Consider the following 23,289-nt stretch of genomic DNA (forward strand, 5'->3'; position numbering starts at 1 on the left):
ACTGCTCTCCTGCACCTGACTTCGTACCAGTAGCGCACAACCTTGACAGTCCATTCTTCCCTGAAACTTCGATTTTCATTATCCACATTTCTTTTGTTACTTTTTGAGAGCGACATCTTCTCTTGCTATCAAGCTAATTGTTCTGAATGAATGTTGACATTAATAAAGTAGTGTAGACTACAGTAGGCTACATAGACCTGTTTTTCCCCACCAATCAACACACAAAGAAATAAACAAAAAAGTATAATTGAATAGAGATATTGGTGATTTTATGAACTCAATCAGATCAAAATGATTTACTGTCACTGAATGTATTATGTACTAATCAAATGTGTTAAAATGTTGGTTAATTTTTAGTGTAGGCCTATTCCTTTTTCTAATATTATATGCTTATTATGTTCTGGCCCGCCGACTTTAACTCAGAAAACAATTGGCCCGAAGCCAAACCTAGTTGACGAACCCTGTTTTATAGTATGTCATGGCCTTTACTGGCCAACTGCTGTTATGTTTATGATATACTATGGTGTTGTGTCACTAGACTTTGACCAGATATTATTGTGTCCAAAGATCAACTGTACCTAGAACATAGATACAGAGCCACTTGTCATCAGGAAGCTGCTCTCTCAGCACAACGGAAAATATCTCAATGACTTGACATGTTCTGGTTGTGAATTCAGGCTACAAGGTAAGAATCTACCCAGGGATTATTGTAAAGTGTGTAGGGAAATGAAATGCATGGTTTTATTTTAGTATAGTGAATGACAGTAAAACACTCAGATCTAACAGTCCATTTCACCTGGGACAGCTACGTGACAGTTCAATCATACAAAATGGCGCTAACTTGGCATAGGCAAGTCAAATTCAATAACATATTGTTCATATATCGTATTATTATTTTACCATTTGTAAAATTGTTCATGTATCATAGTTCTAAATTATCTTTCAGAATATCAGAACAGTTGTTGTTTTGTAAACTACAATGAGCTCCTGCTTCCTGTGTAATTTGGTATGAAACCACTGAACATACTTTTCTTAACATTGTTATTATGAACTGAATTCAGTAACAGCATAATAATATCATACCTGTTGAACAAAGCAACACACTAGAATGAGAGAATTATTAAAAGAGAAAGTGAGACGTTATTATTATTATTATTATTATTATTATTATTAGTTCCACTACATGGAGAAATGGAGAAAAATATCAGTCACAACTACATGTTCATGTGATGCATTAAATCACCTGATTGTTTGGATGTGTCTGTTAGTAAATGTTGTATTTCTAAGAGTGAATTAATCAAATAGAACAATTGACATTCAATAATTAGTCCCTCCCTATAATTAGTTGTCACTGTGTTAACCACAACCAACATGCTGGATCTCTGTTTAGTTGTCACTGTGTTAACCACAACCAACATGCTGGATCTCTGTTTAGTTGTCACTGTGTTAACCACAACCAACATGCTGGATCTCTGTTTAGTTGTCACTGTGTTAACCACAACCAACATGCTGGATCTCTGTTTAGGGGTAAGTGCTCTTAAATGAGTCTCTCTGGAGTGAGAAAGGAGAGGGTCCCTGCTTCTAAAATGAGCCTCTCTGGGGAGAGAAAGGAGGGGGGCCCTACCTCTAAAATGAGTCTCTCTGTGTCGAGAAAGGAGGGGGTCCCTCCCTATAAAATGAGTCTCTCTGGAGCGAGAAAGGAGGGGAGCCTTGCCTCTAAAATGAGTCTCTCTGGGGAGAGAGAGGAGGGGGTCCCTGCCTCTAAAATGAGTCTCTCTGGAGCGAGAAGAGGGGGGGGGGCTGCCTCTAAAATTAGTCTCTCTGGAGCGAGAAAGGAGGGGAGCCTTGCCTCTAAAATGAGCCTCTCTGGGGAGAGAAAGGAGGGGGGCCCTGCCTCTAAAATGAGTCTCCCTGGAGCAAGAAAGGAGAGGGGCCCTGTCTCTAAAATGAGTCTCTCTGGAGCGAGAAAGGAGGGGGGCCCTGCATCTAAAATGAGTCTCTCTGGAGCAAGAAAGGAGGGGGGCCCTGCCTCTAAAATGAGTCTCTCTGGAGCGAGAAAGGAGGGCGTCCCTGCCTCTAAAATGAGTCTCTCTGGGGAGAGAGAGGAGGTGGTCCCTGTCTCTAAAATGAGTCTCTCTGGGGAACATGACACCAAATCTAAGAGGTGAGTTGACAATGTTGTTTAAGAACTTTTAAAGAGTTTGTTATTTTTCATCAGATATTATTGCTTATGTACCTTCATGTGTCTGTAAAATATTGTTGTTCTAAGATCTTTACCAGCATGAACACTCACACACACACACACACACACACACACACACACACACCTATAGAATTTTTGCATGACGCAATCATTTACCCTACTCTTAATTATTGCCTAATATGTCGTCATAATCTTGTTGTTTTGACTAATTCTGATCGTTGTTACAAGCGGAATTCTGACAATATTACAGTTATATCAACACACTCTTCACTCCTGTTTAAACCAAAAAGGGTTCTATCTTCTTTAATATACGGAACCACTAAAGTTCTATATAGAACCCTTTATAGGAGGTTAGCCTGTCTGAGTATACAGTATATATAGAATATATATAGAACCCTTTATAGGAGGTTAGGAAGTGTCTGAGTATACAGTATATATAATATATATATAGAACCCTTTATAGGAGGTTAGGAAGTGTCTGAGTATACAGTATATATAGAATATATATAGAACCCTTTATAGGAGGTTAGGAAGTGTCTGAGTATACAGTACATATAGAATATATATATAGAACCCTTTATAGGAGGTTAGGAAGTGTCTGAGTATACAGTATATATAGAATATATATAGAACCCTTTATAGGAGGTTAGGAAGTGTCTGAGTATACAGTATATATAGAATATATATAGAACCCTTTATAGGAGGTTAGGAAGTGTCTGAGTATACAGTATATATAGAATATATATAGAACCCTTTATAGGAGGTTAGGAAGAGTCTGAGTATACAGTATATATATAATATATATAGAACCCTTTATAGGAGGTTAGGAAGTGTCTGAGTATACAGTATATATAGAATATATATAGAACCCTTTATAGGAGGTTAGGAAGTGTCTGAGTATACAGTATATATAGAATATATATAGAACCCTTTATAGGAGGTTAGGAAGTGTCTGAGTATACAGTATATATAGAATATATATAGAACCCTTTATAGGAGGTTAGGAAGTGTCTGAGTATACAGTATATATAGAATATATATAGAACCCTTTATAGGAGGTTAGGAAGTGTCTGAGTATACAGTATATATAGAATATATATAGAACCCTTTATAGGAGGTTAGGAAGTGTCTGAGTATACAGTATATATAGAATATATATAGAACCCTTTATAGGGCTCTTTGATCAGAGGTTCTTCTTCACTGAATTGATCTTCATTATATATCCAAACACACTGGTGGTCAGGGAGGGATCTCTTTGTTTGATACGATGGCCCACGTCAACTCTGGCTGACTTTTTTACAATACAATATAATACAATACATTACAATACATAACAATACAACCTTGTCTATTCGTTACAGCAAACAACAAAAATGTCTCTTCTGCTCTGTTCTTAACCCCCCCAGATCTTTCTGTTTTACATAATAATAATACAAAATGAACATTACTAATGTAACCCACTGTAAATACTGTGTTTAGTTTTTTGTGTGGCACTGCTCATGTCCGCGTTCTGTAACGGCCCGCGTCCACATACGGTTTGGCGCCAAGCATATTGTCCGGTTACACGCAGAGTGGGTTAATGTGATCTTGTGATCTTTTTTCTGATGAAAACTAGTTAATTGCATCCGCCATGGTTCCAGATTCATGATATTACATTATGTCCCCAGTTATCCCCTTATTTTAGGTAATTTTTCACCCTGCCAGCTCCTATTAGTTCTATTGAGCACCAACTCACCTTCTGAACATTCTATTCCCAGCCCATTGTTCTACGTCACTATGCCAGCAGCTCTATTGTTATCAATGAGACCTGCCGGCATTAACAGTGAACGCTAACCTCAGATAACTTATTATTAACAGGGTTACGGCTACTTTGTTAGCTCGATCCCTGTTCACCTGGGTACACGTTGTGGTATGGTAAAATGGCGCCGGAGGAGATGGCCGCCATTTTACTGTCAATTGTGCTATTAAGTGTTTTTTTTGTGATATTTGTAACTTATTTTGTACATAATGTTTCTGCAAACGTATCTTACGGCAGAAAAGAGCTTCTGGATATCAGGACAGCGATCACTCACATCGGATTAGACAAAGATTTTTTCATAACAACAACAACAAGCAGGACTCACACGATGTTCTCCAAACACCCCGCAGGGCAGACATCCCAATTATTCGCATAAGGAAGCAGAACCGGATGCCTTGTCCGGACCCGACAAAGGCGAGTAGGAAAGCTGCCGTTACCATCAATATTACTCGCTAACGTGCAATCATTGGACAATAAACTAGATGAGGTACGATCACGAATATCCTACCAACGGGACATCAAAAACTGTAATATCCTATGTTTCACGGAATCGTGGCTGAATGATGACATGGATATTCAGCTAGCGGGATATATGCTGCACCGGCAGGATAGAACAGCACACTCCCGTAAGACGAGGGGGGGGGTGGTCTGTGCATATTTGTAAACAATAGCTGGTGCACGAAATCTAAGGAAGTCTCTAGATTTTGCTCGCCTGAAGTAGAGTATATTGTGATCAATTGCAGGCCACACTATTTGCCTAGAGAGTTCTCAGCTATACTTTTTGTGGCTGTTTATTTACCACCACAATCAGATGCGGGCACTAAGACTGCACTCAGTCAGCTGTATAAGGAAATAAGCAAACAGGAAACTACTCACTCAGAGGCGGCGCTCCTAGTGGCCGGAGACTTTAATGCAGGGAAACTAAAATCAGTTCTACCAAATCTCTATCAACATGTTAAATATGCAACCAGAGGGGAAAAAAATTCTAGATCACCTGTACTCCACACAAAGAGATGCGTACAAAGCTCTCCCTCGCCCTCCTTTTGGTAAATCCGACCACAACTCTATCCTCCTGATTTCTGCTTACAAGCTAAAATTAAAGCAGGAAGCACCAGTGACTCGGTCTATAAAAAAATGGTCAGATGAAGCAGATGCTAAACTACAGCACTGTTTTGCTATCACAGACTGGAACATGTTCCGGGATTCTTCCGATGACATTGAGGAATACACCACATCAGTCACTGGCTTTAAGTGCATTGAGGACGTCGTCCCCACAGTGACTGTACGTACATGCCCCAACAAGAAGCCATGGATTACAGGCAACATTCGCACTGAGCTAAAGGGTAGAGCTGCCGCTTTCAAGGTGCGGGATTCTAACCCGGAAGCTTACAAGAAATCCCGCTATGCCCTGCGACGAACCATCGAACAGGCAAAGCGTCAATACAGGGCTAAGATTGAATCATACTACACCGGCTCCGATGCTCGTTGGATATGGCAGGGCTTGCGAACTATTACAGACTACAAAGGGAAGCACAGCCGCGAGCTGCCCAGTGACACGAGCCTACCAGACAAGCTAAATCACTTCTATGCTCGCTTCAAGGCAAGCAACACTGAGGCATGAATGAGAGCATCAGCTGTTCCGGACGACTGTGTGATCACGCTCTCCGTAGCCAACGTGAGTAAGATATTTAAACAGGTCAACATACACAAGGCTGCGGGGCCAGACGGATTACCAGGACGTGTGCTCCGGGCATGTGCTGACCAACTGGCAGGTGTCTTCAGTGACATTTTCAACATGTCCCTGATTGAGTCTGTAATACCAACATGCTTCAAGCAGACCACCATAGTCCCTGTGCCCAAGAATACAAAGGCAACCTGCCAAAATGACTACAGACCCGTAGCACTCACGTCTGTAGCCATGAGGTGCTTTGAAAGGCTGGTAATGGCTCACATCAACACCATTATCCCAGAAACCCTAGACCCACTCCAATTTGCATACCTCCCAAACAGATCCACAAATGATGCAATCTCAATCACACTCCACACTGCCCTTTCCCACCTGGACAAAAGGAACACCTATGTGAAAATGCTATTCATTGACTACAGCTCAGCGTTCAACACCATAGTACACTCAAAGCTCATCACTAAGCTAAGGAACCTGGGACTAAACACCTCCCTCTGCAACTGGATCCTGGACTTCCTGACGGGTCGCCCCAAGGTGGTGAGGGTAGGTAGCAACACATCTGCCACACCGATCCTCAACACTGGAGCTCCCCAGGGGTGCGTGCTCAGTCCCCTCCTGTACCCCCTGTTCACCCACAACTGCATGGCCAGGCATGAGTCCAACACCATCATTAAGTTTGCAGATGACACAACAGTGGTAGGCCTGATCACCGACAATGACGAGACAGCCTATAGGGAGGAGGTCAGAGACCTAGCCGGGTGGTGCCAGAATAACAACCTATCCCTCAACGTAACCAAGACTAAGGAGATGATTGTTGACTACAGGAAAAGGAGCACTGAGCACGTCCCCATTCTCATCGACGGGGCTGTAGTGGAGCAGGTTGAGAGCTTCAAATTCCTTGGTGTCCACATCAACAACAAACTAAAATGGTCCAAACACACCAAGACAGTCGTGAAGAGGGCACAACATAGCCTATTCCCCCTCAGGAAACTAAAAAGATGTGGCATGAGTCCTGAGATCCTCAAAAGGTTCTACAGCTGCAACATCGAGAGCATCCTGACCGATTGCGTCACTGCCTGGTACGGCAGTGATGCTCGGCCTCTGACCGCAAGGCACTTCAGAGGGTAGTGTGTACGGCCCAATACATCACTGGGGCAAAGCTGCCTGCCATCCAGGACCTGTACACCAGGCGCTGTCAGAGGAAGGCCCTAAAAATTGTCAAAGACCCCAGCCACCCCAGCCATAGACTGTTCTCTCTACTACTGCATGGCAAGCTGTACCGGAGTGCCAAGTCTAGGACAAAAAGGCTTCTCAACAGTTTTTACCCCCAAGCCATAAGACTTCTGAACAGGTAACCAATGGTTACCCGGACTATTTGCATTGTGTGCCCCCCCCCAACCCCTCTTTTACGCCGCTGCTACTCCCTGTTTATCTTATATGCATAGTCACTTTAACTATACATTCATGTACATACTACCTCAATTGGCCCGACCAACCAGTGCTCCCGCACATTGGCTAACTGGGAAAAATACACTTTATTTCTCAGCTGCCTCACCAATGTCTGTAAGTGAATTAATAACTTTTTATTGCTACATTTCCAATAGATGGCAGCATAAGACCACAAAGCATCAGCTATAGGCTACAAGCAGCATTATAATTGACATAAAATAGCATGCAACCACAGACTATATGTCCCATGATTTTCTAAAATGGTGACTCATTACTTTAGTTAGCTATATATCTCGTATTAGGGCTGTGTTGCTTTTTGGAGAACAAAAAATAGTGATTATAGCAGGTATTGAACCCCGGGTAAATTATCCCTGGTCAGAACCTCAACCTTAGTATTATGCATTATAAAAAATCATCATAATATTGGATATTGCGAGTAAACAATCTCGGAATAGAAAAGACAAGAGTGCGTCTTACAGCCCACCAATAAATGACATCATTCAACCCTCCCGGTTAGTAAATTTACCTCACCATGCCCCTGGAGAAGACAGAGTGACGACACCAGCTTTTTAGCAGGGCTGAGTTGGCTACTTGTGCGAGAATTTGACAATGATTGAACTCGTAAAATACATTTTTATCGACTGAAGTAGGGGGGGGATCTTCTGAAATGTTATTTGTGGTCTTATGCTGCCATCTATTTGAATTATGTAGCAACTGCAGTAGTACTGAATAATGTGTACTTCCTTACTAAAGCAGTAATTACTCAGAATCGCTAAATATAACATTTTCTAGTTCATTTTACCACTTATAACCATAAAATAACAATTTGTAGCAAAACAAACAATGAACCTGACATTAACCAAAAACACCATACATTTAGTTAATTATATATATATAAAAACTATTTATTTAGATGGGTGACATTATCTGCCAAAGTAACAGCCCTGTAGACAAAGAAGAGCTCTCCAGTAGGTACCAAAATATACAAAGGCCATTTTCTCAAAAGTTTATCACAAGTTTATCAACATTCAAAGCAGAATAACTTTCCCATTGCTCCTCAACTGTAGTGTATGATATACCATTTTCTAGCTCTGAGTCTCTACTTTTATCCAATGTGAAAAACACAATTTCAAATTTTGCTACATAAAACTGAATCGAGCCGTTTGGTCACATTTGAGAGTGAGGCAGATATATAACATTTTGCAAAAAAACATTATTTGTCTCTCTGAAATTAAACCATTACGTGATAGATTATAAACAAATTAATGTCTGTCATTGAACAACCCCATGCCGTGATTATATAGTGAAAAACAATCTCTTTCATAATTTATTTAGAAAAAATTAAAGCTAATTTATATACGTTTCTGAAAATGGATATATAGTGTTTTGTAATGCAACTCTTCTTATGTTTCCCCATCTGAGCTCACAGTAGATGAGAGATGTAATGTTTCTCTCTGTTGTGTTGAAGCCCAATGAAGCAGGAGAGACCAGCCTCCCCTGTACCCAGCTGTGTGTCCATGAAGAGTGACCAGTCTATGAAACGTCCTATAATGTTTGGAGAGGGAGACTTTTCTACTGAACAAAGGTAAGAAGAACTCATGAGTCATGGTCAGTGAATTAAACAACACTGTCTCTGGTCATTTCTCCTCTCCCAACTTCCCATTTCTTTTGTTGTTTTCATAATCCATAGGCTAATTATTTTCCATTTACATAGTCTAAAACAATATTAATAAACAAACACAACATTCCCTCTGTGTGTGTGAGTGTGTGTGCACTCCCTGGATGAGGAGATGTAATCTCTATCCTGATTGCCTAGTCACTTTTACACCTAGCTTGTAATGGCTTGGTAGTCGTGGTGAAGGAATGAGGCACAGGAAGCAGCGAGCACTGGGTAGTGGCGTATTTAATGTACACTCACACACAAAACAAATATTCCCAAACACTGGGGAGAAAACACACACGGCGTAAAACAACTCCGACACGAACATAAGCCGTCAGTAACAAAATAATCCCGCACAACACGGAAGCGGACCAGCTAAATTAAATAGCTAATTACCACTAAACACAGGTGCACAAAACCAAAAAAAAGGAAAACCAAAAAAGGGAATCAGTGGTAGCTAATAGGCTGGTGACGACGACCGCCGAGCGCCACCTGATCAGGAGGGGGCGCCACTGTCGGTGGGAATCGTGACATACCTACATGTACATATTACCTCAATTACCTCAACTACCTGGTACCCCTGCACATTGACTCAGTACTGGTACTCCTTATAGTCTCATTCTTATTTTATTGTGATACTATTTCCTTTTTTTATTTAGCTAATTGTTCTTAGGGCAGGATCCAATAATAATCACTGTGGTTATAGAGGGTCAACTGGTCAGCACTTTAGGAGTAAATGTCGGTTGGCTTTTCATAGTCGAGGTCGAGGCAGGTGTGGTAGAGAGAGTGAAGGAGAAAGAGAGAGAGGGAGAGAGAGAGAGAGAGGGAGAGAGAGAGGGAGAGAGAGAGAGAGGGAGAGAGAGGGAGAGGGAGAGAGAGGGAGAGAGAGAGAGAGAGAGGGAGAGGAAGAGAGAGAGAGGGAGAGGAAGAGATAGAGACGGAGAGAGAGAGAGAGAGAGAGAGAGGGAGAGAGAGAGAGAGAGGGTCGGGACAAAGTATCACGTCCGGTGAACAGGTCAGAGTTCATATCCTCAGTCAGACCAGTAGAAACTGGATCAGCAGCACTACAAGGTATCACGTCTGGTGGAGCATGTATCAATAATGATAGGATGGAAAGAAAGGGAGCGCTGCTCTCAGATCAGTTTTCTCCATTCAAATCTTTCCTTAACATTATAATTATTTCACATACTGACCACGGATCAGCTTCTATTATCACCTATGGCTGCAAATACTGAGGAGGCTTATTCTAATGCTTACCCAATAAAAATGCACCAAAGCACAGATTTGGCACATCATTGTGTTCATGTTAGGTTACACATCATGAAATATATTCAGACAAATTACAGACCGTAGTCTACAAGTAGCAAAATAGAACTCAATATATTGAACATGGAATATATTTCAATATGATTGAAATTGACCTAAAGCCTACTGCTGATATTTTAATGCAGTCATCTCGGTTTCCATTTGAAGCATAATTTCAAACGTCCCTTGTTTAAATCAATTGTAAAGATATTGGCAACTTTGTAGTTATCGGGGGTCACAGAGAGACTGATAAACCATGTGATTCTATGTTTAGCAGAGATCTTCTGTGTATAAAGTCACATGGAAGGGCAAAAAAGCATCAGCTGTTCTAGTGGTCTGAGGCAGATTATGAGTGTTTTCAACATTAATAACAATAGTTTTTTGAAACAGCTCAGAGATTTAACGATGCTCTTACGAAGATTCTAATGATGAACTTGGCCGATAGTAACTGAATGGTGGATGATGACTGGAGTAATTTTATTTCTAAGTGAGTAGATAACATGTTTCTAAACACTACTAAATGAATCCTGATTATGTCTTGATTAAGAAAAATCATGAATGAATCATGAATAATAATGAGTGAGAGAGTTACAGAGACGACAACAAAACATACTAACCTCTCACCATTAACCTCAAATAAAAGGTAACATTCTGTACTGTCACATAATATGAAACATTATATCTCAAATCCAAAATGCAGGAGCATAGCACCAAATGTAAAACTGTAAGCTTCACTGTCCAAACACATATGATGTGGACTATGTATGTCTGGTAAACACATGTGGATCTGGTGAACAGTTATCACTTGTTGACCAACTACAGGAATACTGACCTCAGAGTCTCCAGTTTACAGTGGGGATTCCCCAGTCCAGAAGAGACCAGCTTCACTCCTGAAGAGTTACACATGGAATAAACAAAACATACAGTCAATAATACAGTAGAACAAAAGAAAACAAAAAGTCTATATACAGTGAGTGCAAATGAGGTAAGTTAACCTCTTGGGGCTAGGTGGGACGCTAGCGTGCCACCTGTGGTGCACTCCATCAACAGCAGGTGCATTTCAAGAGCGGCAAATTTGAATCCAAATAAATGTCAAAATTCAAATTTTTCAAAAATACAACTATGTTACACCATTTGAAAGATAAACATCTCCTTAATCTAACCACGTTTTACGATTTCAAAAAGGTTTTACGGCGAAAGCATAAATTTAGAGTATGTTAGGACAGTACATTTACAAGAGTTGTGTGTAATGTTTTGTCAAGTCAAAGACAGGGTCACCAAAACCATAAAACCAGCTAAAATGATACACTAACCTTTTACAATCTCCATCAGATGACACTCCTAGGACATTATGTTAGACAATGCATGCATTTTTAGTTCTATCAAGTTCATATTTATATACAAAAACAGCGTTTTACTATGGCATTGATGTTGAGGAAATCGTTTCCCTCCAATAACCGGCAGTCAAGTCAGCGTCACAAATTAAATAATTAAAATTAGAAAACATTGGTAAAATATTATATTGTCATTTAAAGAATTATAGATTTACATCTTTTGAACGCAATCAACTTGCCAGATTTAAAAATAACCTTACTGGGAAATCACACTTTGCAATAATCTGAGCACTGTGCCCAGAAAAATACGCGTTGCGATACAGACTAGACGTCATGTTGGGGAGATCTAAAATCGAAAATACTATGTAAATAATCCATTACCTTTGATTCTCTTCATCAGATGTCACTTCCAGGTATCACAGGTTCATAACGAATGTAGTTTTGTTCAAAAAAGCTCATCATTTATGTCCAAAAATCTCCGTCTCGTTAGCACATGATGTAAGCCAGCCGGACTTCTCGTCATGAACGAGGGGAAAAAATATATTTCCGTTCGTTCAAACATGTCAAACGTTGTATAGCATAAATCATTAGGGCCTTTTTTAACCAGAACATGAATAATATTCAAGGTGGACGAATGCATAGCCTTTTATAACGTATTGGAACGAGGGTACCCAACATGAAGTAGCGCGCCAGGTGTCTAATGGGACATCACCGTTCCATGGCTCTTGTTCGGTCAGATCTCCCTCCAGAAGACTCAAAACACTTTGTAAAGGCTGGTGACATCTAGTGGAAGCAATAGGAAGTGCCAAAATATTCCTAAACCCCTGTGTTTTTCAATGGGATAGCTTTAAAGTCAATACAACACATCAGGTATCCACTTCCTGTCAGAAAATGTCTCAGGGTTTTGCCTGCCAAATGAGTTCTGTTATACTCACAGACACCATTCAAACAGTTTTGGAAACTTTAGAGTGTTTTCTATCCATATATAATAAGTATATGCATATTCTAGTTACTGGGTAGGATTAGTAACCAGATTAAATCGGGTACATTTTTTTTATCCAGACGTGCAAATGCTGCCCCCTAGACCCAACAGGTTAACCTCTATGGGACCGGCGGGACGAATTCGTCCCACCTACGTAACAGCCACTGCCAGCCTGTGGCGCGATTTTCAAAATCTTCAAAATCCTATTACTTCAATTTCTCAAACATATGACTATTTTACAGCCATTTAAAGATAAGACTCTCGTTAATCTAACCACACTGTCCGATTTCAAAAAGGCTTTACAACGAAAGCAAAACATTAGATTATGTCAGCAGAGTACCAAGCCAGAAATAATCAGACACCCATTTTTCAAGCCAGCATATAATGTCACCAAAACCCAGAAGACAGCTAAATGCAGCACTCACCTTTGATGATCTTCATCAGATGACAACCCTAGGACATTATGTTATACAATACATGCATGTTTTGTTCAATCAAGTTCATATTTATATCAAAAACCAGCTTTTTACATTAGCATGTGACGTTCAGAACTAGCATACCCCCCGCAAACTTACGGGGAATTCGCTAACATTTTACTAAATTACTCACGATAAACGTTCACAAAAAGCATAACAATTATTTTAAGAATTATAGATACAGACCTCCTCTATGCACTCGATATGTCCGATTTTAAAATAGCTTTTTGGTGAAAGCACATTTTGCAATATTCTAAGTACATAACCCAGGCATCACGGGCTCGCTATTTAGACACCCGGCAAGTTTAGCACTCACCATAATCATATTTACTATTATAAAAATGTCATTACCTTTTGTTGTCTTCGTCAGAATGCACACCCAGGACGTCTACTTCAATAACAAATGTTGGTTTGGTCCAAAATAATCCATCGTTATATCCGAATAGCGGCGTTTTGTTCGTGCGTTCCAGACACTATCCGAAATAGTAAAGAAGTGTCGCGCGCTTGGCGCAATTCCTGACAATAAAATTCAAAGTATTCAATTGCCGTACGTCGAAGCATGTCAACCGCTGTTTAAAATCAATTTTTACGTCATTTTTCTCGTAGAAAAGCGATAAAATTCCGACAGGGAATCTCCTTTTCGGCAAACAGAGGAAAAAATCCCAAAGGCGGGGGCGGTCGGGGTCACGCGCATAAGCTAGTGTCTCTTGATGGGCCACTTGAGAAAGGCGATAATGTGTTTCAGCCTGGGGCTGGAATGACGACATTCTCTTTTTTCCCGGGCTCTGAGAGCCTATGGACGACGTGGGAAGTGTCACGTTAGAGCAGAGATCCTTAGTAAATGATAGAGATGGCAAAGAAGTTCCAGAAATGGTCAGACAGGCCACTTCCTGTAAAGGAATCTCTCAGGTTTTGACCTGCCATTTGAGTTCTGTTATACTCACAGACACCATTCAAACAGTTTTAGAAAATTTAGGGTGTTTTCTATCCATATGTAATAAGTATATGCATATTCTAGTTACTGAGTAGGAGTGGTAACCAGATTAAATCGGGTATGTTTTTTATCCAGCCGTGTCAATGCTGCCCCCTAGCCCTAACAGGCAATAAATAGGCCATGGAGGCGAAGTAATTACAATATAGCAATTAAACACTGGAATGGTAGATGTGCAGAAGATGAATGTGCAAGTAGAGATACTGGGGTGCAAAGGAGCAGAATAAATAAATAAAAACAGTATGGGGATGAGGTAGGTAGATGGATGGGCTGTTTACAGATGGGCTATGTACAGGTGCAGTGATCTGTGAGCTGCTCTGACAGCTTGTGCTTAAAGCTAGTGAGGGAGATATGAGTCTCCAGCTTCAGAGATTTTTGCAGTTCGTTCCAGTCATTGGCAGCAGAGAACTGGAAGGAAAGACGACCAAATGAGGAATTGGCTTTGGGGGTGACCAGTGAGATATACCTGCTGGAGCGCATGCTACGAGTGGGTGCTGCTATGGTGACCAGTGAGCTGAGATAAGGCGGGGCTTTTCCTAGCAGAGACTTGTAGATAACCTGTAGCCAGTGGGTGTGGCGACGAGTATGAAGTGAGGTCCAACCAACGAGAGCGTACAGGTCGCAATGGTGGGTAGTGTATGGGGCTTTGGTGACAAAACGGATGGCACTGTGATAAACTGCATCCAGTTTGTTGAGTAGAGTGTTGGAGGCTATTTTATAGATGACATCACCGAAGTCGAGGATTGGTAGGATGGTCAGTTTTACGAGGGTGTGTTTGGCAGCATGAGTGAAGGATGCTTTGTTGCGATATAGGAAGCCGATTCTAGATTTAATTTTGGATTGGAGATGCTTAATGTGAGTCTGGAAGGAGAGTTCACAGTCTAACCAGACACCCAGGTATTTGTAGTTGTCCACGTATTCTAAGTCAGAGCCGTCCAGAGTAGTGATGCTGGACGGGCGAGCAGGTGCAGGCAGTGATCGATTGAATAGCATGCATTTAGTTTTACCTGCATATAAGAGCAGTTGGATGCCACGGAAGGAGAGTTGTATGCCATCTAAGCTCGTCTGGAGGTTAGTTAACACAGTGTCCAAAGAGGGGCCAGAAGCATACAGAATGGTGTCGTCTACGTAAAGGTGGATCAGAGAATCACCAGCAGCAAGAGCAACAGCATTGATGTATACAGAGAAGAGAGTCGGCCCGAGAATAAAACCCTGTGGCACACCCATAGAGACTGCCAGAGGTCCGGACAACAGGCCCTCCGATTTGACACACTGAACTCTATCAGAGAAGTAGTTGGTAAACCAGGTGAGGGAATCATTTGAGAAACCAAAGCTGTCGAGTCTGCCAATAAGAATGTGGTGATTGACAGAGTCGAAAGCCTTGGCCAGGTCGATGAATATGGCTGCACAGTAATGTCTCTTATCGATGGCGGTTATGATGTCGTTTAGGACCTTGAGCGTGGCTGAGGTGCACCCATGACCAGTTCTGAAACCAGATTGCATAGCGGAGAAGGTACGGTGGGATTCGAAATGGTCGGTAATCTGTTTGTTAACTTGGCTTTCGAAGACCTTAGAAAGACAGGGTAGGATAGATATAGGTCTGTAGCAGTTTGGGTCTAGAGTGTCACGCCCTTTGAAGAGGGGGATGACCGCGGCAGCTTTCCAATCTTTGGGAATCTCAGACGATACGAAAGAGAGGTTGAACAGACTAGTAATAGGGGTTGCAACAATTTCGGCATATAATTTTAGAAAGAGAGGGTCCAGATTGTCTAGCCCGGCTGATTTGTATGGGTCCAGATTTTGCAGCTCTTTCAGAACATCAGCTATCTGGATTTGGGTGAAGGAGAAATGGTGGGGGCTTTGGCGGATTGCTGTGGAGGGTGCCGGGCAGTTGACCGGGGTAGGGGTAGCCAGGTAGAAAGCATGGCCAGCCGTAGAGAAATGCTTATTGAAATGCTCAATTATAGTGGATTTATCGGTGGTAACAGTGTTTCCTAGCCTCAGAGCAGTGGGCAGCTGGGAGGAGGTGCTCTTTTTCTCCATGGACTTTACAGTGCCCCAGAACGTTTTTGAGTTAAACCTCTTACATCTAGACGTTCCGCTAGCGGAACACCTGCTCCAATATCCAATGATAGGCGTGCCGCGAATTACAAATTCCTCAAAAATACAAAAACTTCAATTTTTCAAACATATGACTATTTCACAGCATTTTAAAGATAAGACTCTCCTTTATCTAACCACACTGTCCGATTTCAAAAAGGCTTTACAACGAAAGCAAAACATTAGATTATGTCAGCAGAGTACCAAGCCAGAAATAATCAGACACCCATTTTTCAAGCTAGCATATAATGTCACAAAAACCCAGAAGACAGCTAAATGCAGCACTAACCTTTTGATGATCTTCATCAGATGACAACCCTAGGACATTATGTTATACAATACATGCATGTTTTGTTCAATCAAGTTCATATTTATATCAAAAACCAGCTTTTTACATTAGCATGTGACGTTCAGAACTAGCATACCCCCCGCAAACTTCCGGCGAATTCACTAAGAATTTACTAAATTACTCACGATAAACGTTCACAAAAAGAATAACAATTATTTTAAGAATTATAGATACAGAACTCCTCTATGCACTCGATATGTCCGATTTTAAAATAGCTTTTTGGTGAAAGCACATTTTGCAATATTCTAAGTACATAGCCCAGGCATCACGGGCTAGCTATTTAGACACCCGGCAAGTTTAGCACTCACCAATATCAGGTTTACTATTATAAAAGTTTGATTACCTTTTGTTGTCTTTGTCAGAATGCACTCCCAGGACTGCTACTTCAATAACAAATGTTGGTTTGGTCCAAAATAATCCATCGTTATATCCGAATAGCGGCGTTTTGTTCGTGCGTCCCAGACACTATCTGAAATGGTAAATCAGGGTCGTGCGCATGGCGCAATTCGTGACAAAAAAAATCTAAATATTCCATTACTGTACTTCGAAGCATGTCAACCGCTGTTTAAAATCCATTTTTATGCCATTTTTCTCGTAAAAAAAGCGATAATATTCCGACCGGGAATCTCCGTTTAGCTAAACAGAGGAAAGTAAACAAAGCTTTCGGTCGACGCGGGCACGAGCCTGAGTCTCACAGTACTGTAACCAGCCACTACCCAAACGCGCTACTTTTTTTCAGCCAGAGCCTGCAAAGCCACGATTCAGCTTTTTACCGCCTTCTGAGACCCTATGGCAGCCGTAGGAAGTGTCACGGGACAGCTAAGATCCTCACTCTTCAACAAACAGAGACAAGAAGAACGACACCTTGTCAGACAGGCCACTTCCTGCCTGAAACCTTGTCAGGTTTTTGCCTGCCAAATGAGTTCTGTTATACTCACAGACACCATTCAAACAGTTTTAGAAACTTTAGGGTGTTTTCTATCCATATGTAATAAGTATATGCATATTCTAGTTACTGGGTAGGAGTGGTAACCAGATTAAATCGGGTACGTTTTTTATCCAGCCGTGAAAATACTGCCCCCTAGCCATAACAGGTTAGTAGTACAGGATGCAAATTTCTGTTTGAAAAAGCTAGCCTTAGCTTTTCTAACTGCCTGTGTATATTTGTTCCTAACCTCCCTGAAAAGTTGCATATCACGGGGGCTATTCGATGCTAATGCAGAACGCCACAGGATGTTTTTGTGCTGGTCAAGGGCAGCACAAGTGAACCAAGGACTATATCTATTCCTAGTTCTAAATTTTTGGAGTGGGGCATGCTTATTTAAGATGGTGAGGAAGGCACTTTTAAAGAAGAGCCAGGCATCATCTACTGACGGGATGAGGTCAATGTCATTCCAGGATACCCCGGCCAGGTCGATTAGAAAGGCCTGATCGCAGAAGTGTTTTAGGGAGCATTTGACAGTGATGAGGGGTGGTCGTTTGGTCGCAGACCCATTACGTATGCAGGCAATGAGGCAGTGATCGCTGAGATCTTGTTTGCAAACAGCAGGGATGTATTTGGAGGGCGAGTTAGTTAGGATGACATCTATGAGGGTGCCCGTGTTTACGGATTTGGGGTTGTACCTGGTAGGTTCATTGATAATTTGTGTGAGATTGAGGGCATCAAGTTTAGATTGTAGGATGGCCGGGGTGTTAAGCATGTCCCAGTTTAGGTCACCTAGTAGCACGAGCTCAGAAGATAGATGGGGGGCAATCAATTCACATATGGTATCGAGGGCACAGCTGGGGGCAGAGGGAGGTCTATAGCAAGCGGCAACAGTGAGAGACTTGTTTCTGGAAAGGTGAATCTTTAGAAGTAGAAGCTCGAATTGTTTGGGTACAGACCTGGATAGTAAGACAGAACTCTGTAGGCTATCTTTGCAGTAGATTGCAACACCGCCCCCTTTGGCAGTTCTATCTTGGCGGAAAAGGTTATAGTTAGCGATGGAGATTTCAGGGTTTTTGATGGTTTTCCTAAGCCAGGATTCAGACACGGCTAAGACATCCGGGTTGGCAGAGTGTGCTAAAGCAGTGAGTAAAACAACTTGGGAAGTAGGCTTCTAATGTTAACATGCATGAAACCAAGGCTTTTACGGTTACAGAAGTCAACAAATGAGAGCACCTGGGGAGTGGGAGTGGAGCTAGGCACTGCAGGACCTGGATTAACCTCCACATCACCAGAGGAACAGAGGAGAAGTAGAATAAGGGTACGGCTAAAGGCTATACGAACTGGCCGTCTAGCACGTTCGGAACAGAGAGTACAAGGAGCAGGTTTCTGGGCACGATAGCATAGATTCAAGGCATAGTGTACAGACAAAGGTAAGGTAGGATGTGAGTACATTGGAGGTATACCTAGGCATTGAGTAATGATGAGAGAGATATAGTCTCTAGAGACGTTTAAACCAGGTGATGTCATCGCATATGTAGGAGGTGGAACAACATGGTTGGTTAAGGCATATTGAGCAGGGCTAGAGGCTCTACAGTGAAATAAGACAGTAATCACTAACCAGGACAGTAATGGACGAGGCATATTGATATTAGAGAGAGGCATGCGTAGCCAAGTGAACATATGGGTCCAGTGATTGGTTGGGCTGACTGGGGACACGGCGATTCAGACAGTTAGCAGGCCGATGCTAACAAGCTAACAGTTAGTAGGCAGGGGCTAAACAAGCTAGCAATTAGCCGACCGGGGCTGGCAAGCTAGCAGTTAGCAGACCGGGTTAGCAAGCAAGCAGTTGGCAGACTGGAGCTAGGAGTTAGCAGACCGGGGCAAGCAAGCTAGCAGTTAGCAGACCGGGGCTAGCAAGTTAGCCTTTGGCGGACGTCGCGATGGGGGTAAGTCTGTTTTTGCCTCTTCGTGCGGTGACGTCGATAGACCAGTCGTGGAATTAGTAGGGTTCCAAGTAGCTCTAGATAGCTAGCAGGCCAGTTAGCAGAATGGGCCTTCAGCAGACCTCACGCCTGAGGGGCCTGTTGGAATCCTCGGGCAGATTATGTCGGTATTCCAGTCGTAGAGGATCGGCGGGGTTCTGTGCTCCGTACCGGCAGTAGAAGGGGTCCGGATATTGTAGCCCAGGAGTGGGCTTCGGTGGTAGCACAGGAGCCCTGGTCGGGCTAGCTTCAGGATAATTGGTGCTTGCTCCGGGATGGAAACGCTAGCCAGGAGTAGTCACCCGGGACTGTGGTTAGCTAGTTGCGAAGATCCAGATGAAAATGTTCAGAGTTTGCGGTAGGAATCCGGGGATATGGGGAAAAAAATATATAAAATAATAATAGATCCGTTATGCTCTGGTTTGAGTCACGTTGTTCGAACTGGCGAGAGCTTTCCAAGCTAAAGGTTAGCTGATGACTAAAGTTCTATATAGAACCCTTTATAGGAGGTTAGCCTGTCTGAGTATACAGTATATATAGAATATATATAGAACCCTTTATAGGAGGTTAGGAAGTGTCTGAGTATACAGTATATATAATATATATATAGAACCCTTTATAGGAGGTTAGGAAGTGTCTGAGTATACAGTATATATAGAATATATATAGAACCCTTTATAGGAGGTTAGGAAGTGTCTGAGTATACAGTATATATAGAATATATATAGAACCCTTTATAGGAGGTTAGGAAGTGTCTGAGTATACAGTACATATAGAATATATATATAACCCTTTATAGGAGGTTAGGAAGTGTCTGAGTATACAGTATATATAGAATATATATAGAACCATTTATAGGAGGTTAGGAAGTGTCTGAGTATACAGTATATATAGAATATATATAGAACCCTTTATAGGAGGTTAGGAAGTGTCTGAGTATACAGTATATATAGAATATATATAGAACCCTTTATAGGAGGTTAGGAAGTGTCTGAGTATACAGTACATATAGAATATATATAGAACCCTTTATAGGAGGTTAGGAAGTGTCTGAGTATACAGTATATATAGAATATATATAGAACCCTTTATAGGAGGTTAGGAAGTGTCTGAGTATACAGTATATATAGAATATATATAGAATCCTTTATAGGAGGTTAGGAAGTGTCTGAGTATACAGTATATATAGAATATATATAGAACCCTTTATAGGAGGTTAGGAAGTGTCTGAGTATACAGTATATATATAATATATATAGAACCCTTTATAGGAGGTTAGGAAGTGTCTGAGTATACAGTATATATAGAATATATATAGAACCCTTTATAGGAGGTTAGGAAGTGTCTGAGTATACAGTATATATAGAATATATATAGAACCCTTTATAGGAGGTTAGGAAGTGTCTGAGTATACAGTATATATAGAATATATATAGAACCCTTTATAGGAGGTTAGGAAGTGTCTGAGTATACAGTATATATAGAATATATATAGAACCCTTTATAGGAGGTTAGGAAGTGTCTGAGTATACAGTATATATAGAATATATATAGAACCCTTTATAGGAGGTTAGGAAGTGTCTGAGTATACAGTATATATAGAATATATATAGAACCCTTTATAGGAGGTTAGGAAGTGTCTGAGTATACAGTATATATAGAATATATATAGAACCCTTTATAGGGCTCTTTGATCAGAGGTTCTTCTTCACTGAATTGATCTTCATTATATATCCAAACACACTGGTGGTCAGGGAGGGATCTCTTTGTTTGATACGATGGCCCACGTCAACTCTGGCTGACTTTTTTACAATACAATATAATACAATACATTACAATACATAACAATACAACCTTGTCTATTCGTTACAGCAAACAACAAAAATGTCTCTTCTGCTCTGTTCTTAACCCCCCCAGATCTTTCTGTTTTACATAATAATAATACAAAATGAACATTACTAATGTAACCCACTGTAAATACTGTGTTTAGTTTTTTGTGTGGCACTGCTCATGTCCGCGTTCTGTAACGGCCCGCGTCCACATACGGTTTGGCGCCAAGCATATTGTCCGGTTACACGCAGAGTGGGTTAATGTGATCTTGTGATCTTTTTTCTGATGAAAACTAGTTAATTGCATCCGCCATGGTTCCAGATTCATGATATTACATTATGTCCCCAGTTATCCCCTTATTTTAGGTAATTTTTCACCCTGCCAGCTCCTATTAGTTCTATTGAGCACCAACTCACCTTCTGAACATTCTATTCCCAGCCCATTGTTCTACGTCACTATGCCAGCAGCTCTATTGTTATCAATGAGACCTGCCGGCATTAACAGTGAACGCTAACCTCAGATAACTTATTATTAACAGGGTTACGGCTACTTTGTTAGCTCGATCCCTGTTCACCTGGGTACACGTTGTGGTATGGTAAAATGGCGCCGGAGGAGATGGCCGCCATTTTACTGTCAATTGTGCTATTAAGTGTTTTTTTTGTGATATTTGTAACTTATTTTGTACATAATGTTTCTGCAAACGTATCTTACGGCAGAAAAGAGCTTCTGGATATCAGGACAGCGATCACTCACATCGGATTAGACAAAGATTTTTTCATAACAACAACAACAAGCAGGACTCACACGATGTTCTCCAAACACCCCGCAGGGCAGACATCCCAATTATTCGCATAAGGAAGCAGAACCGGATGCCTTGTCCGGACCCGACAAAGGCGAGTAGGAAAGCTGCCGTTACCATCAATATTACTCGCTAACGTGCAATCATTGGACAATAAACTAGATGAGGTACGATCACGAATATCCTACCAACGGGACATCAAAAACTGTAATATCCTATGTTTCACGGAATCGTGGCTGAATGATGACATGGATATTCAGCTAGCGGGATATATGCTGCACCGGCAGGATAGAACAGCACACTCCCGTAAGACGAGGGGGGGGGTGGTCTGTGCATATTTGTAAACAATAGCTGGTGCACGAAATCTAAGGAAGTCTCTAGATTTTGCTCGCCTGAAGTAGAGTATATTGTGATCAATTGCAGGCCACACTATTTGCCTAGAGAGTTCTCAGCTATACTTTTTGTGGCTGTTTATTTACCACCACAATCAGATGCGGGCACTAAGACTGCACTCAGTCAGCTGTATAAGGAAATAAGCAAACAGGAAACTACTCACTCAGAGGCGGCGCTCCTAGTGGCCGGAGACTTTAATGCAGGGAAACTAAAATCAGTTCTACCAAATCTCTATCAACATGTTAAATATGCAACCAGAGGGGAAAAAAATTCTAGATCACCTGTACTCCACACAAAGAGATGCGTACAAAGCTCTCCCTCGCCCTCCTTTTGGTAAATCCGACCACAACTCTATCCTCCTGATTTCTGCTTACAAGCTAAAATTAAAGCAGGAAGCACCAGTGACTCGGTCTATAAAAAAATGGTCAGATGAAGCAGATGCTAAACTACAGCACTGTTTTGCTATCACAGACTGGAACATGTTCCGGGATTCTTCCGATGACATTGAGGAATACACCACATCAGTCACTGGCTTTATCAATAAGTGCATTGAGGACGTCGTCCCCACAGTGACTGTACGTACATGCCCCAACAAGAAGCCATGGATTACAGGCAACATTCGCACTGAGCTAAAGGGTAGAGCTGCCGCTTTCAAGGTGCGGGATTCTAACCCGGAAGCTTACAAGAAATCCCGCTATGCCCTGCGACGAACCATCGAACAGGCAAAGCGTCAATACAGGGCTAAGATTGAATCATACTACACCGGCTCCGATGCTCGTTGGATATGGCAGGGCTTGCGAACTATTACAGACTACAAAGGGAAGCACAGCCGCGAGCTGCCCAGTGACACGAGCCTACCAGACAAGCTAAATCACTTCTATGCTCGCTTCAAGGCAAGCAACACTGAGGCATGAATGAGAGCATCAGCTGTTCCGGACGACTGTGTGATCACGCTCTCCGTAGCCAACGTGAGTAAGATATTTAACCTCTTGGGGCTAGGTGGGACGCTAGCGTGCCACCTGTGGT

The 23,289-nt window shown here is 41.7% G+C and overlaps 1 long non-coding RNA gene across 1 annotated transcript in view; it reads left to right on the top strand.

Moving 5' to 3' along the window:
- Positions 1-562: 562 nt before the first annotated feature.
- Positions 563-23,289, top strand: part of LOC123743359 (uncharacterized) — a 202,407-nt gene continuing 179,680 nt past the window's right edge. Inside the window, exons 1-2 of the long non-coding RNA XR_014392549.1 lie at positions 563-685; positions 1,526-2,164. This is a non-coding gene — a long non-coding RNA (uncharacterized LOC123743359). The remainder of the gene's footprint in view (positions 686-1,525; positions 2,165-23,289) is intronic.

Source organism: Salmo salar, chromosome 06 (assembly GCF_965601325.2).
Source record: "Salmo salar chromosome 06, fSalSal1, whole genome shotgun sequence".
NCBI classification, from domain to species: domain Eukaryota; kingdom Metazoa; phylum Chordata; class Actinopteri; order Salmoniformes; family Salmonidae; genus Salmo; species Salmo salar.